Source organism: Schistocerca nitens, chromosome 3 (genome assembly GCF_023898315.1).
Source record: "Schistocerca nitens isolate TAMUIC-IGC-003100 chromosome 3, iqSchNite1.1, whole genome shotgun sequence".
In the NCBI taxonomy this organism is placed as follows: domain Eukaryota; kingdom Metazoa; phylum Arthropoda; class Insecta; order Orthoptera; family Acrididae; genus Schistocerca; species Schistocerca nitens.
This window is the reverse complement of record NC_064616.1, coordinates 656,391,098-656,407,379: the sequence shown is the minus strand read 5'-3', so window position 1 is coordinate 656,407,379 and position 16,282 is coordinate 656,391,098. Positions and strand designations below refer to the sequence as shown.

The following is a 16,282-nucleotide window of genomic DNA, read 5'->3' as shown; positions in this document are numbered from 1 at the left end:
CACATCGGGCAATGTGGTTAATCGTTGATAGACATAAAATGGCACTGACAGTCTTAATGTAGTGACGATGGTTGACCAAACCACTAGGCTAGTACATTGTCTAATTACACGTCGTAAAGCTGTCGTAAAGGAGGAGAGTAGTAGGTTGTCACATTCAGTGACCAAGTATTTTACGAAACGTTCGTTGAATTATACGCAACATGCACTACCTTTTGAACCAACTCAAATTTTAAATTCTATGAGAGAAATAAAACAGTGTCATTATTCACCCACACCTAAGTATAGTTTCATAATAAACTGAATGGCAGTATGTAAACACACTTAAAACATTTTGTTTTATCACTGAAATGCGTCGAGCACAGTTAACATTTGTTGAATTACTTTTAGCAGTTCAAATACTGATCTCCAACTTCTTCATAAAGACTTCACACCACTTAACATTTTATTTCTTTTACTACATTGTTGCAATGTATTGGTAAAGACTTTAGAGACATTACAGCAACTCTGAAGCAAGTGATGTGTAACATGGAATGAATATATCCTGTTTTACGTATGCCAAAATGTTGTCGATCTCTGCACAGGTTGTCAATGACAGCAAGAGTTTGACTCATTTTAATTAATAACATTTTGCAATGTTTCACAGGGTAACACTCGATCGTTACGTACCTTAAGGCCCATTTGTAAAACGAATGAGCTGCTCTCACTAACTAAGAGTTCACCAAATAATTTACTCAGAGTACTTATCTAACGTAAACGACTTCATCATGCCGGTATATCAAATATTCACAATCAGGCACAGTTCGCTTGTGCTCCGTCTCTAATGACCTCGATTTCGGCGGGACGTTAAACCCAACCTCCTTCCCTTTTTTCTTTGCGAAAGTAAAATTCCGTGTGGAATTTTTAGTACCGCAAAACTAAAAGTTATAAATTTGCTTCTTTGCGAGCTGGATCATAATGCACATACAACAATTGAGTTTACTGACCGTCACTCGTACTCCTTATACCTCTTCTCGACTGTTGTCACCACACACGACACACCAGATGAAAAAAGCGGAGGCTTCAACTTAAGCAACCTTCGCGATCCAGTACCTCATTTAGTGACACCTTGCCAGAAAACTAATCGATGCGGGTTGGAGACGCAGAAAGAGCGAACGTAACACCGCCAAGAAACAAATACGAATAACAAAAAAAAAAAGGTTCAAATGGCTCCGAGCACTATGGGACTTAACTTTTAAGGTCATCAGTCCCCTGGAACTTAGAACTACTTAAACCTAACTAACCTAAGGACATCACACACATCCATGCCCGAGGCAGGATTCGAACCTGCGACCGTAGCGGTCGCGCGGTTCCAGACTGAAGCGCCTAGAACCGCTCGGCCACACCAGCTGGCATATTTCAACACAGATCACAACATTTCAACACAGACTATGTTATGGGATTTTCCAAAAGGAATATTTTATTGTTACAAAGACGAAAGGAAGGCTAACGTTCACGCCTTATCGACCAGCTAGTCCAGAAAGGTATAAAAGGCAGCTACGGTGGAGTAGGAAAGCTGTAGTGCTATACTAACTACTTGAAAGGTGACATGTACAGAAAAGCAATAATTTTAATATATCTTGAGGGCATTTTTGTTCTTTCGTTGCAACTACAAAAATGCGCGATTTTTTCCACCAGACGCGTTTCGCTTTATAGAGTGGTCTGTAATTAAGTTATTTACATAGTGATTTGCTTTAAGATGGAAAAAAATCAAAAGATCAATAACTTAATTACAGACCACTGATGATAAAGCGAAACGCGTCTGGTGAAAGAAAATCACACATTTTTGTAGTTGCAACGACAGAACAAAAATACCCTCAAGAATTGTAAAGTAATTACGGACAATATGGACACACAAATGAAGAACTTTAATATGTATGTGTTCTGGTATTTAAATTTGTTTTTATTTTCAGTTATTCGATTTTCTCACGAGAACCTCTTTTTAGTGATACATTGCATCTAACGCCTAGTTCTCCGCACATGTAACAAGTAACATATTCAAAAGCCTGCTTTAAGTCAAAAGCACTTCACTCTGGTTTCCATGAAGTTTATCATTTGCTCTCTTCTGCTTTCTTCATTATTTATGCTAAGGGCATTGCTTTCAGTATTTGATTTAGATCTTTATTAATGTTACTTCAATGCCATTATACTGCCAATAGAATAGGCTGAGGGAGTGGCCTTAAAGTAGGAATAGTTTGAATTGTGAATTATACAGGTATACAGCCGGCTGGAGTGGCCATGCGGTTCTAGGCGATACAGTCTGTAGCCGCGCGACCGCTACGGTCGCAGGTTCGAATTCTGCCTCTGGCATGGATGTGTGTGATGTCCTTAGGTTAGTTAGGTTTAGGTAGTTCTAAGTTCTAGGGGACTGATGACCTCAGAAGTTACGTCCCATAGTGCTCAGAGCCATTTGAACCATATACAGGTATACAATCTTCTTTATTTCATATACTGTATTCAATAGGCACACCTAGGGAAGGTGAGCAGGCCGCCAGCGGCTAGAAGGAGCCATCACGACTAAGATACGACGGACATAAGTCAGGAGTGCGTGTCGACAGGTAGGAGGACGCGGGCAGAGAGAGCCTACGCTACGTTCCCACCCTTCAGGCCTCTCCGGACTGTCTTCTCAACTCCTCGGTGGTTGCTATAATCCACTGTGCCCACAAAGCGAAGGCCTCAAACGGGAAATCGATTCGGCTCATATTTGACAGGTCGCGTAAAAATAAAGACTAAAATATTTTGGATCAACAACCCTCTGTTTTTTAGAAAACCGCTGGAAAGTTCATGACGCGCAATAGACTCAAATTTCACGATATCGATAGACAACAGAAAATTGAGGATTTTCCATCGCATATATAGTGATCGCAAACGCATATTTTCCCAGAAAGCAAGGAAAGAAACTTTTTTGACTGCAGCTATTGTACCCACAAGGTAAACGCTGTGCAACGAACACGTCGCTGGCTAAACGACTAAGGCATCTGCCTGGGCAGCGTAGAACCTGTGTTCGATTCCCAAATGCATTCATTTTTTTCCATTGGTTTTATTTTTCGTTTCAAACTTGGTAGGAGTAAGAGGATTAATACGGTAATTAAATCAAATGGAATGATAAAAATGAAGGAAGATAAATTTCTCAAATGTCTTGGATTAGTAAAGAATAAAAATTTTAAGCATCTTTGTATGAAAACAATGCCGAAAAAGACAGCTGCGAAGACGAGCATTCGTCACACGTTACCCCATACGAGAAAAAACTAACCCTTATCGCAGTTGGTAATATACATGAAATAACGCATTAGTACACGATACAATATTCCCTCATAACGTCTGTAAAACTGTTGCCTAAAGTTTTAATTATAAGAAACTACCGACTAATTTCGTCGTCGGGGGATACAAAAGGTCAATCGTGTTATGGATTTGTTAAATAATGTTTGTCACTCGCTCCAAATCCAGGAAAATGACAAATTAAATTTACAAAATATATTTTAAGAAAATTTGTAAACCATACGTTGCTGGTAAAAAATTTTACCTGATACTGGATTCCTGGGAGGACAAACTAATACCGTCACGTATGATAGCATGTTTACAGATGACGAGGATCAATCGACTTGCACGGCAGAATAAATACCGCTAAACTGTACACCTGCATGCCACCCATGTGATGTTTATTTTTCTCGCTAACTTTATTTTGAGGCTTAAAATTGTATCTACCTCTGGAAACGCAGTGGGAATTGCACAATCGCGCGGATGCAATAACGATTCTCAGCATAATTCATGATGAGTTTTCAGCACCGATTTTGCAGGCAACGTTATCGTATGCGTGGTAGGCATCAAAATTAACTCCAGAAAAATAAATATTTTTGAATGTAAACCGAGTCCGTATTGCGCTGAATCTTTTGAAGAAACGATGTAGTTGAGCGAAGATTGCATTCTTCAGATGTTCTTGGTGTCACTAACATATTTTCTTCGAATACTTATATGATAAATACCATCCGTCCACTTGTTCGAAAGAAACTGAGGACATGTGACACAGTGAGTGAAAGAGGCAGTGTACAGCGAGCAGGATTAAATTTTTAGTTCCTTTCTAATCCAAATCATTTGAGATATATTTGCCTATCTTGTTGTTATTTACTATTAATTTACTTACCTGATCAACCATTTTATCCTTACCAATTTCGAAACGGAAAACAAAATAAATAAAAAATGAATGAACTTCGGAATCGAATACAGGTACCCTGGTCGCTACGCCAGCTGCGCTTTCCTTGCGCGGCGTTTACCTAAGAGGTATATAAGCTACAGTAATAGAAGGTTCTTTCCTCGATTTATAGGAATACATGCGTTTGTGAACCCCATATACAGGGTGATTCAAAAAGAATACCACAACTTTAAAAATGTGTATTTAATGAAAGAAACATAATATAACCTTCTGTTATACATCATTACAAAGAGTATTTAAAAAGGTTTTTTTTTTCACTCAAAAACAAGTTCAGAGATGTTCAATATGGCCCCCTCCAGACACACAAGCAATATCAACCCGATACTCCAACTCGTTCCACACTCTCTGTAGCATATCAGGCGTAACAGTTTGGATAGCTGCTGTTATTTCTCGTTTCAAATCATCAATGGTGGCTGGGAGAGGTGGCCGAAACACCATATCCTTAACATACCCCCATAAGAAAAAATCGCAGGGGGTATGATCAGGGCTTCTTGGAGGCCAGTGGTGAAGTGCTCTGTCACAGGCTGCCTGGCGGCCGATCCATCGCCTCGGGTAGTTTACGTTCAGGTTTCATAACTAACCTTTTTCGTAGGACTCTCCATACAGTTGATTGTGGAATTTGCAGCTCTCTGCTAGCTCTGCGAGTCGATTTTCCTGGGCTGCGAACAAATGCTAGCTGGATGCGTGCTACATTTTCGTCACTCGTTCTCGGCCGTCCAGAACTTTTTCCCTTTGCACAAACACCCATTCTCTGTAAACTGTTTATACCAACGTTCAATACACCACCTATCAGGAGGTTTAACACCATACTTCGTTCGAAATGCACGCTGAACAACAGTCGTCGATTCACTTCTGCCGTACTCAATAACACAAAAAGCTTTCTGTTGAGCGGTCGCCATCTTAGCATCAACTGACGCTGACGCCTAGTCAACAGCGCCTCAAGCGAACAAATGTAGAACTAAATGAAACTTTATAGCTCCCTTAATTCGCCGACAGATAGTGCTTAGCTCTGCCTTTTGTCGTTGCAGAGTTTTAAATTCCTAAAGTTGTGGTATTCTTTTTGAATCACCCTGTATAATAAGGCAAAATGCTCAGTGTTCAGTTAGTTCAAATGGTTCTGAGCACTATGCGACTTAACTTCTGAGGTCATCAGTCGCCTAGAACTTAGAACTAATTAAACCTAACTACCCTAAGGACATCACACACATCCATGCCCGAGGCAGGATTCGAACCTGTGACCGTAGCGGACGCCCGGCTCCAAACTGTAGCGCCTAGAACCGCACGGCCACTGCGGCCGGCGTTCAGTTAGTTATCGATGCCGTCCAATTTGAAGCGACTGTGAGTCATGAGCTTTACGGGTGGTTTTCTCAAAAGTGAGGGATTGTTGACCTGAAATAACTTAAGAGTGATTCATTTTCGGTTGTACGGAAGCGACCTGCCAAATACGAGAGGGATCAGTTGGATATGTCTGACATCTTCCTTTGTCAGTAGTGCTGAAAACAGAGGAGTGGAAGTTTCAAAAGAGGAGCATGTAGCCCGTTTCCTTATAACGGAAAGAGCGCGGTGAACGGAAATTCATAGAAGAATGGTACAAGTGTATTTAGAGCACAGAATGTCAGTTGCAATTCCGACGCTCAATTCGACCTCTGGGGCAATGACTGTGACGGTAACTTGCCGGTCTTCAATAAATGCTGGATAATGGTATCGGTAATGCAGTGCAGCGTTCCAGGTCTTGCGCCATCGGCGAATGACATCCGTCCTTACTTGAATCACTTGTGCCACGCCTTGAGCGTAGCAACAGATACGCAGAGCTCTTCGCACACTAGGGCATTCTTCGCTGAATTTCCGATCCTTGCACTCCTTCCGCTGTCAGGGAAAGCACAACACCCTTTGCTCTTATTCTGAAGCCTCCATTTCTCTGTTTTCAGCAAGACTGAGTGCAGTGGACGGTCGACGCGTGCACGTGCTCGACTTTTTGTCATGTTGGTGTGCGCCTATGTCCCTCTAGTGGCGAGTTTGGGGCCTCAGTGCTCTTAGTAAGACCACCACTTCTTCCGTAGGCAATGGCATTACGATCACTTCAGCGGTTTACATTTTACAGCCTCCGGTTTATTTCTTATGTGTCATCCGCGAAAAATGTGTACCGAACTTATTCGAAGTTGAGAATTCAACTATCTCCCTTTCTTACGATTTGTTCCTGCTTTTAATTCACTTCAGTTTCTACTGATGTCCTAAGGGTGTTAAAACTTCTATGTCATGACCGATTCACGAGATTTGGCTTCGTTTGCCCTTTTATTGCATCTCATATTAGCACCTCTGATTTTCGATGAGCTTCTTAATTTTACCTGGGGGAAGACTAATCAGTGGAATACATTATTTCGACCATAGTTGATGTTATGGTGCAAACGACACGTGTTCTGCATCAGTTTAAATTATGTTTACGAATGTATAATTTTTATCCATTTTTTCCCACATAACCTACATCGCTATCTTACAATACTTGTATACTATATTCCTATGTTCCTTCCTTTCCTCTCTTGCATGAAGTAGTGAGTAAATGCGTGCGTGTGCTTTATATTTACAATGTGGTTGTAGTGTAGCGGTTGCTGTCTGCCGTGGTGGCAGTATAAACACCTTACAGTTTCTTGATCAAGACAGAGAGTTTTGTCCCCTCTGCGTAAGTTGTTCGAATTTGGTTAGGTTGATGGGAAGGACCCCTTTGGTCATTTACGTTTGCCTGGGGGCTCTCTCTGGTCAGCAATTGTGCTCAGGTACTGTGTGCTGCTATGTCCGGTGAGTGCACATCGTAGGTTAAGCGCGAGCTTGGTAACTCAGAATCGTTATGATGATGTGTATGTATTAGCCTAACTGGAGTATTTGTTTCCTTTGCCGCTTGTCTTCGGAATCATTTTCCATTATTTATTGTAGGGAATAATAGGATTTCCGTTATCTATTACACTATTCAGGGAGTCGCTTTGTTCCACTGGAACTCTGATGTGGAAGTGTGAGATACTTCGTGAGACTTAGTTATGTGAGAATAGTTCTTCCTCTAGTGTTAACGCGTGTGAAATTGTCTCTCCTTGTGCGTGTAATCCTTTTTCTTGCTACCGTTTCAATAATTATTCGAGTTTCTTCGTAACTTTTAAGCGTGTGCTTTGTTCAAAAATGTTCAAATGTGTGTGAAATCTTATGGGACTTAACTGCTAAGGTCATCAGTCCCTAAGCTTACACGCTACTTAACCTAAATTATCCTAGGGACAAACACACACACCCATTCCCGAGGGAGGACTCGAACCTCCGCCGGGTCCAGCCGCACAGTCCATGACTGCAGCGCCTTCAGACCGCTCGGCTAATCCCGCGCGGCCGTGTTCTTTGTCCCACTGGATTAATGTGTTCCTGTTAGTTCCAATGGGCCATCAGCTTAATCTTTACCTGATGCCGTAATTTTTGTTATATCGAATTCCGTGTTTAATTTGTTTTTCCGTGTGCAATGAATCCCGCATTTCTGTATTTCTGAAACTTGCTTTGTTCGTGTGTATCACGTTTGCTACGAGCGGGTCGAGTCCTCAGCTTCTACTATTCAGTATTTAATCGACACTAGTGTATTTCTCTTAATACTTTTCGTATGTGTGTTAGTTACTTATTCAATTTTCAATCGTTTATGATGATTCGCACACTTGCTACCCTTATTAGTTTACTCAGCCACATCGGCTTTTACTTTCGTATTTGCGAGTGAATATTCTTCGGATCATTTACTGCATCCTATACGTAAGCCTATCTCATTTACTGTTAACCTGAGGTCAGGCTCTACGAACCTCTTTGCCGTAATTGCATGTGTACGGTGATGGTCTAACTTTCACCCATCTTTAACATTTTCTGTGTGGCTCCAGTTAAGAGTGTGTTGACCGAGTCCTTCGTTTCCTTGAAGTTCATATATGATTCAACAAATAGGAGTCCTTTTGGTATCTATCGTGATTTCCAGTTACTGTTTCGTCATGAATTAATCAGGCACTGCCTAACGTTAATAGTAGGCTGTTGCTTCTTGTATGTTAACATCATTTTTATGAGAATAAATGTTCATGATAAAAGTTTAGTTTGTCTCATCGCGTCATTTTCACCAATATTCTCACCCGAGTTTCCTAAGCGCCTTCCCCAGGCGTTATCAATGACCGATTAATGGTAGTGAAAGGATTATGCTTTCGTGATAATTCAGAGGAGATATTTTAAATGTGCCGAAGGAGGCTATCGTCTTAATAGCAATCCGACTACACTGATTCTCTCTTTTCTTTTAAGACTGATTGATGTTTCGACTGAGGTAGGTTGCACTAGGACACTGGACTCATGTTCGGGAAGACTACGGTTCAGAGCTCCGTCCGGCGATCCAGTTTTGAGTTTTCTGTGACTTCCCTAATCACTCAAGGCAAAATTCTGGATGGTTCCCTCGAGATGCCACGGCCAGTTTCCTTCCTCATCCTTCCACAATCGGAATTTGTGTTTCGTCTCTGGTCACCTCGTCGTTTTTGGTATTTCTGCAGATATTTACAATTTCGTTTCACAATGTGTGCACAGAGGCATCGTCTCAGAAAAACGCCTCATTGTTTCCTGTTACAAGCAAATTGTTTTTAGAAAGGACTTTTACGTGCCCGTTCGATAGAGAGATCCCAAATTCGTCCACAGTAATATTCGGCTCAATGATATTTGTTAACAGGAGTAGCAAAATATGATACTTTACCATCACTCGTGGTGCGACAAGCAGCGCTAGCCATAGTGGTAACAAGCAGACAACGTGACGCAGCGTGCACCCGAGACGGGCAAGTCATTTTCGCAGTACCTCTTGACGTCTTGAAAGCGGTATAGTACCCTGCTGTATTAGCACTGAGCCTACGTGTCGTACATCTATATCTACTTTAGACTAATCTCTAATTCAGTCTGTAGCCCGGCTCGAACCGTTTCTTATGCTTTTTCCAGTGCCATCGGTGGTGCGCTCTCTGTCTATGATTATAAAGCGGCAATGCTCAATCGTTGATCGGATACAGGTTATTATTCGTGTGTAGCTGCCCGATTTAAATTACATCGTTACGGTGAATATCGTGTTAGACTAATCTGAATAGGCACATACAATTCCGCTTAAACGTTTTCTTTCTAACAAAGAACACAGCAACGTTTTCCATCGACGATGGGCATCGCACGAAACACACGATGAGCGGTATTTGTTTGGGCTGACTCCATCTACACATAGCAACAACAAAACTGAAAATTTCTACCACAGCACCAGAAACAATGCGCCTGACGACCCTCAGGAGATACATCCGCCATATAGCTGAAACTTTCTCTAGTTGAAAGTATAAGTGTCTGCCCCAGAAGTTCTAGTACAGCTTTAAGTTCAAATGGTGGTACACAGAAGCTTTCAATTATCCCTTTAGGTCCCTCAAACCTGGTGGGTACAGCGAGCGAGTCGACGTAAAGCAGCACGAACGTCCGCCCTCCCGTACCTGTTCGGCGCGCCCTGGCGGCTCCAGCAGAGCGTCGCTGTCGGCCGGCTCCCGCTGCTCCGAGCCGCGCCGCCGCAGCTCGACGCGCTCGGCGTCGGCGTCCAGCTTGCTGAGATCGTCGAGCAGGTTGTTGAGGACGCGGATGTCCTTGTAGGAGGGGCTGCCGCCAGCGCCCGCGCCGACGCCGGGGCCGGAGCCGGGGGGCGGGCTGGCGCCGCCCCCCGCAAGGCGCGAGTGCGGCGCCGTGATGGCGGCCTTCAGCCCAGCGCCGCCGCCGCTGCCATCCGACATTAAAGCGCGCCGGCGAGCACGCGCATCACTGGCGCGCCAGCGCCGACCGCGCCGCCAGCGCCTGCGGGCACGCTCGCGTCACTGCTCGCCTCCGCTGCCGGCGCGGCCGCACGCCCTCGAGAACTGCTCTGACATTCACCGACGCCCGTTCCTCCGCGTAATCCAATATTCGTAATATTAAGGCGTCAAATCGAGTCTGTCACGAAAAGAATGTCGTATCTTTGTACTCGTACACGAGTCGTGAGAAATGAATTGTCCCGTTCTCAGATTTCAACTGGTATACTCGTGGATTCAAAATTATCGTACAGCTTCAAATAGCTTAAATGAACTCCTATACTTCCATCACCTATTACACTACACACCTGTGTTTGCGGTAGTACGAATAGCCAGCGTTCTTTTATGAGTGCAACAATGTTTCAATGATAGCGAAAAATGCGTTACTTCGTTATACTTTACGTCCATCACAACACGTACAGGTTGTACGGGATCCCTAATCCTAGCCCTAACGACGCATTTTTCAGAACGTGTAATAGCTCAGAGCCATTTGAACCATTTTCTCCTGTAGGGCGGGTATAACATGCTCGTGAAGCATACCGCAGTAACGCTGCCTAGTCACACTGCACATCTTTGGTCCTTGAGCGCCAACCTGTTCAAAAAAAGAATGGCCCAATGATGAACATCGCCGTGAAGTCACACCACACGGTGACACGTTCACCATACAGAGGAACTTCGTGTACAGTGACTGTAGGGGAAAATCCCGAAACTCGGCAATTCTGTGTGTTCACCTTACCCGTTAGAGAAAAATGAGCTTCGTCTATCCATAGGATGGTCCAGGGCCAGCCGTTCTCAACTTCAGTCCTTGCGAGAAAGTGGAGACCGAAGTCAACACGTCGTTGTGCATCAAGTGACGCAAGCTGCTGTACAATATGGATCTTGTACGGATACCATTTGAGAATGGTTCGAAGCACCTCCCGTACAGTGGACCGCGGGATGTTCAACTACCGTGGCTCAGCACGCGCACTGCCTGACGATCGGGAATCGCGTGCAGCGTTGTCTCCCATAGCAACACCGATTTCATAAACCACCTGTGGTGCAACCGGTCGTCGGCCTCTTCCCGGAGCGACGCCCAGTTCTCCAGTTCATTCGAACTTCTTCATCATGCTCCACACAGCAGGTGGAGAAAGAGGACCCTTCCGTAATCCTTTCAGCTGGTGATATTTTCTAAGTCCAGCTGCAGCATAACTGTTGTTTTGATGATAGAGCTTGACCAATAATGCCTGCTCCTTTTGTCCAAGCTCATGTTGACATGTCAACAAGTGCACTGCGACTGGTTAGGTGTGTGAGACTATGAGTCACAATGAGTGACCACGGCACCTGGTGGCCATAGTTGGAACTGGACGGTTGCGCTGTGTCGCATGGACGTCATGCACCCTCATACTCTGGACATTAATGCTACCAAGTTTGGTACTCGTACGGTGATTCCGTGTTATAACGTTTAAATAGGGAAAGTTTATAATTAAACACCGGTTTTACACACATTTGAAGTGTCGTGTGTGCAAGGGTAATTCAGAAGTTGCACGTGGAGAAGTTAAATGGATGCTCAGAAGTGGCTCGCACTCGCTCTAAATAATCGGTTGAAGTTAATGCCCGTGCAATAGTAAATGTTACACTGTCCTTTACGACTGTTTATGTGTTCTGCAAGAGTTCGTGGACCCGGAAAACGGGATACAGTTAATTTCCATAATGCCTCTTGACGTGCTACGTGGATGTCATTTCTCAAGATCTCGCTGCCGAGGCTGTGTGATCGATGTATTCGCCTTCGAAGAACTGATTCGCCGGAGCAGTTCTACGTGGATGGGCATATCGCAAGGGAGATCGAATGAACACCGTCTTTGTAAACCAACACATGTAGTTCCAGTACCTGAGCTTTGCATTACTGGGCGTTAACAATAGCCCCCTATCAACGAACGTATTAAACTAAGTGCGACCCATCTGTAGTTATACCTTTCCACATCAGGTATCACCACTACAAGTCTTTTTCTATGTCGTTTCTGTGATTCTACAGCACATTATTTTTCCTACAGGAGATTGTGTGACGACAATCATTCGCACTCTGAAACAAGGCCAATCTCAGAACGAAAGTGTCTGAAATGTCTGCTTGGAGTCTGGCACTGCATACAGTCAAATACCTCTGAACCTCCGACACCTAGTTTTTTGAGAAACTAAGTTCTTAGGAGCTGTAAAATTAAGACAACTGACTAGATACCGTGGATTTAGTCATGCAGCCTGGTATCGGTCCTGTTATGACAGGATTACTCTTGATTAGCCGTGTACTTTTCTGTGTCGAGCATTTTCTCTGGAGGAGGAGGAGGTTAGTGTTTAAGAGGCTGTCAACAATGACGTAATTAGAGTCGGAGCACAAGCTCAAATTAAGGGAAGGATGGGGAAGGAAATCGGCCGTGCCCTTTCAGAGGAACCATTCCGGCATTTGCCCGGAGCGATTTAGGGAAATCACGGAATACCTAAATCCGGAAGGCCGGACGCGTGTTTGAACAGTAGTCCTCCCGAATGCGAGTCCAGTGTGTTACCGAGCATTTTGCTCTGTCCGGGAACCTTAGATACAGGCTTGAAGCGACTGAAAAGTACATTAAGGTATCGGAGACTGGAGCTCGTTTCTGGCCTGCATCTTGGCGTCCATGTTTTCTGTCCTTCAATGCAAGGTCCAAATTTTTTCTTTGTAGTATTACATTGTAAGCCTCATCAAAAGACTACACATTGCTCATAAACAAAGTGCAAACATAAATGAGGCATTATGTGTCTAGCGAGCTGGTTTCTACTAACTGAGAACAATATAACTATTCTTAGAAGGTAATGATCCTCTATAACCGAGGACTATTTATAATGACAGCTGATTATTCTCTACCAATTTTATTCTTTTCCTCATTATGGTTAACTTTTGGATAATAGTGTATCTAAAGTGTAGTTACCAAATTCATAGTAACAAGTAAGCAAGAGGTTTTGTTTGGTAGAACATGGACAGAAGAAATATCACAGAAATCGGGAAGCGGTCCCGTGGTTAGGAAATGGCAAGGAGGTGGGGGGAGGGAGGAGCAACGCTCACAAGGGGGAGGGAGATACAGACTTGTGCTTTGTAGCTTGTTCTAGATCAGTATAACGATAATTTAAGTTAGGATTTGAGCCAATAGTGATCAATCACGTTGAAGAAGTTTTCTTGCGGTTAGGCTAGGTTAAGGGTCTGTAAAACAAATGGACTTCATAGAGATTTTTTATATATGAATCAGATGTATTAGGACCATCTGCTTATCTCTAATTAATACTATGTTAGGCCGATCTTGCGAATAATCTAATTTATACAATTATGTCCAATTGTGCCATCAAAACGAGGAAAATTGTTGGCCACTAGTCTACACAACTATTAAGTCATTAAGTGATCGGCGCAAATGAACACTGAGCTGCTACCTTGGAGTGTGCTGGAGAAAAGCCCTATTCGCCGGCAGCGTCTTTGAGGAGTCTGATAGAGGTACGAGACACGCCAGTCAAACAGCAGAGCAAAAATGAGACCTTTTCTGCTTGTTACATGGGTGGTTCTGGCAAATGTGTTTGCAAAGTCCAGATAAAATAGTAGAATAGAAAGTGTTACCTGCATTGAAATAACGTAGACTGTTCTTCTAAAGAAAGGAAATAAAGTTTAATGATCATAAAGATGAATAACAGAATTCAGAGGTTATAAACCGAAGGAAGAGGTGAACAGCATAGAAACTGGAGGAAATGGTATTATATCAAATTCTTGTCGGGTTTCCAGCCGGATCAAACTGTCATCTTGTTGTGTACATAGTTCCGTGTAGTCAGCGCGTACACAACTTTCCCACTAGAGCGCTCCCCGCTAAGCACAACAACGCAAGCGCAGCGCTCGTCCGTCTCCGCACTACGAGATGGCGACACGGACCAAATTCTGCTTCCGCCGATCCACGTATTAATATGTAACGCAGCCAATGAGATTGCTGCTAACGTAGAACCTTTCCTCCTCGCGGATCACACTCGCGCAGTGATACCTGAACGCGCCAGGGATTATAACGAGAGTACAGACCTCCGATTAATCAATCTGCATTTGTCTACATTAGTCTGTACCAGTCTATAGTCAAGTTTCAGTCTGCGCCTAATAAGATTATCATATTCCTGTACATAGCCATGAAGAGAAATGTATAGACACTTTGTCAAGTATCAGAGTATGTAAGAATAAGATTAACGTACCAAGACCAAAGGAACTTCTGATTCTCAATTGTAAATAGCATCCAGAATCAAGTTAAGTAAGGTTTATGATTGTTATTATTGTAATAAATGTGTGTGAAAATTAATCAAGTTCTGTTTAAAGTTCGTCACCGTCAATCTGCTACGCTAAGCGTGCATGTGGCATATCTATCGTCTTACCTAACGGCAGAAGATAAACACGCCACGATAATACCACCAGACATATTGCTGACATTCGCCTACTTCGCTAGAGCGACAAGTCAAATAATCTGATGATGTGTGTACCGAAGGTCTTACAGTACGCACACCACACATCAAAACACAATATTTCAGCGGTCCACCTGGCCGCCATCATCAGGTGACAAAAGCTACGCTGCTCTCGCCGATAACTGATTCCACTCGCAAATGATTGCACCTTTATATGCATCGGAAGTACAACAGCGCATGCGTCAAATACAGTGCGCACGCGCTCAGTCATTCCTGCTGCCCCCTGGGGCAAAAAGAGTTACAGCGCCTCCGGTGGTGAATAGTTGAAAACGATATATCGTTACAAATGATTATTCAGTCGTCCGATTCAGATGCCATTGTTTCTATATATCTGATAAAACAGGATTACACGTTTCACTTAGCGGGTATCCAGTATCACGATTAATGATATTATCTGCTGGTCTGATTTCAACAGATTCTTTTAAAACACAATCCCATTACCGCGAAGCATTTGCAACTACTTGCGTCTCATTGTATAGCATCCTGTGTTCCTCTGTAAGGCAATGCTCAGCCACCGCAGATTAATCTGGTTGTAATAATCATGTATGGCGATGATGATCAATACACCTGTCTTTGACGGTATGAATAGTTTGGCCAATGTAAATTTTCCCGCACTCACACGGTATTTTGTAAACGCCAGACTCCTCAAACCTGAATCATCTTTAACAGAGCCAAAAAGTGCTCGAATCTCAGCTGGCGGACGAAAACCATGTCTGATCTCATATTTCTTCAAAAGTCTACCTATCTTGGCGGACACATTCCCAGCATACGGAAGAAAAGCGAAAGACCTAAAGGTGTCTTCAGAAGGTTCAGGTAGAGGTCCAAACTCAAAAGCACGTCGAATTTGTCGGTCCATATAGCCGTTATTATTGAACACGTTCTTAAGATGTTGCAGCTCCTATGGTAAATTCTCGGCATCCGAGACAGCATATGCTCGTTTAACCAAGGTCTCAAGGACTCCTGTACGTTGAATAGGTGGATGGTAGCTGGTAGCGTGCAAATACCTGTCGGTATGAGTCGGCTTCCTGTAAACACTGTATCCAAGAGTTCCGTCTTCTTTTCTATAAACTAGTACATCCAAAAAAGGTAACGTTCCCTCCTTTTCATTATCCATCGTGAATTTGATGTTCGGATGAAGACAATTGAAATGGTCCAATAACCGGTGCAAAGATTCTATTCCATGTGGCCAAACAAGAAACATATCGTCAACATATCCCAGAAAACACTAAGGCTTCAAAACAGATGTTATCAGGGCCATATCCTCAAAGTCCTCCATAAAAAGACTAGAGACCGTGGGGGATAAAGAACTCCCCATAGCCACACCGTCGGTTTGTTGAAAACATTTGTCATCAAATAAACAAATAGGTAGACGTCAAAACATGACGGCACAGCTCCGTCATTACCACATCAAGTTTTTCATTAATTAAAATCAATGACTGTTCACGAGGGATCCGAGTAAAAAGTGACACCACATCAAAACTAACAAGTAAATCAGAAGGACAAAGAAGAAGCAACTTTAAACGCTGAATAAAATCCATGGAATTGGAAATATGGTGTTCACATTTACCCATATGAGGGCTGAGAGCCGATGCTAAATATTTTGCCAAGTCGTAAGTAGGTGCACCCAAATTAGAAACAATAGGGCGTAATAACATGTATGATTTACTTAAGGATCCATCGTAGCGTATAGTACAGAAGGATCACACGGATCGCATAA

The 16,282-nt window shown here is 43.2% G+C and overlaps 1 protein-coding gene across 1 annotated transcript in view; it reads right to left on the bottom strand.

The window, feature by feature from the left end:
• Window positions 1–9,763, bottom strand: part of LOC126248621 (potassium voltage-gated channel subfamily H member 2) — a 963,280-nt gene extending 953,517 nt beyond the window's left edge. The window contains exon 1 of the mRNA XM_049949786.1: window positions 9,739–9,763. The gene's annotated coding sequence lies outside the window, so the exon portion shown is untranslated. The remainder of the gene's footprint in view (window positions 1–9,738) is intronic.
• Window positions 9,764–16,282: the final 6,519 nt, after the last annotated feature.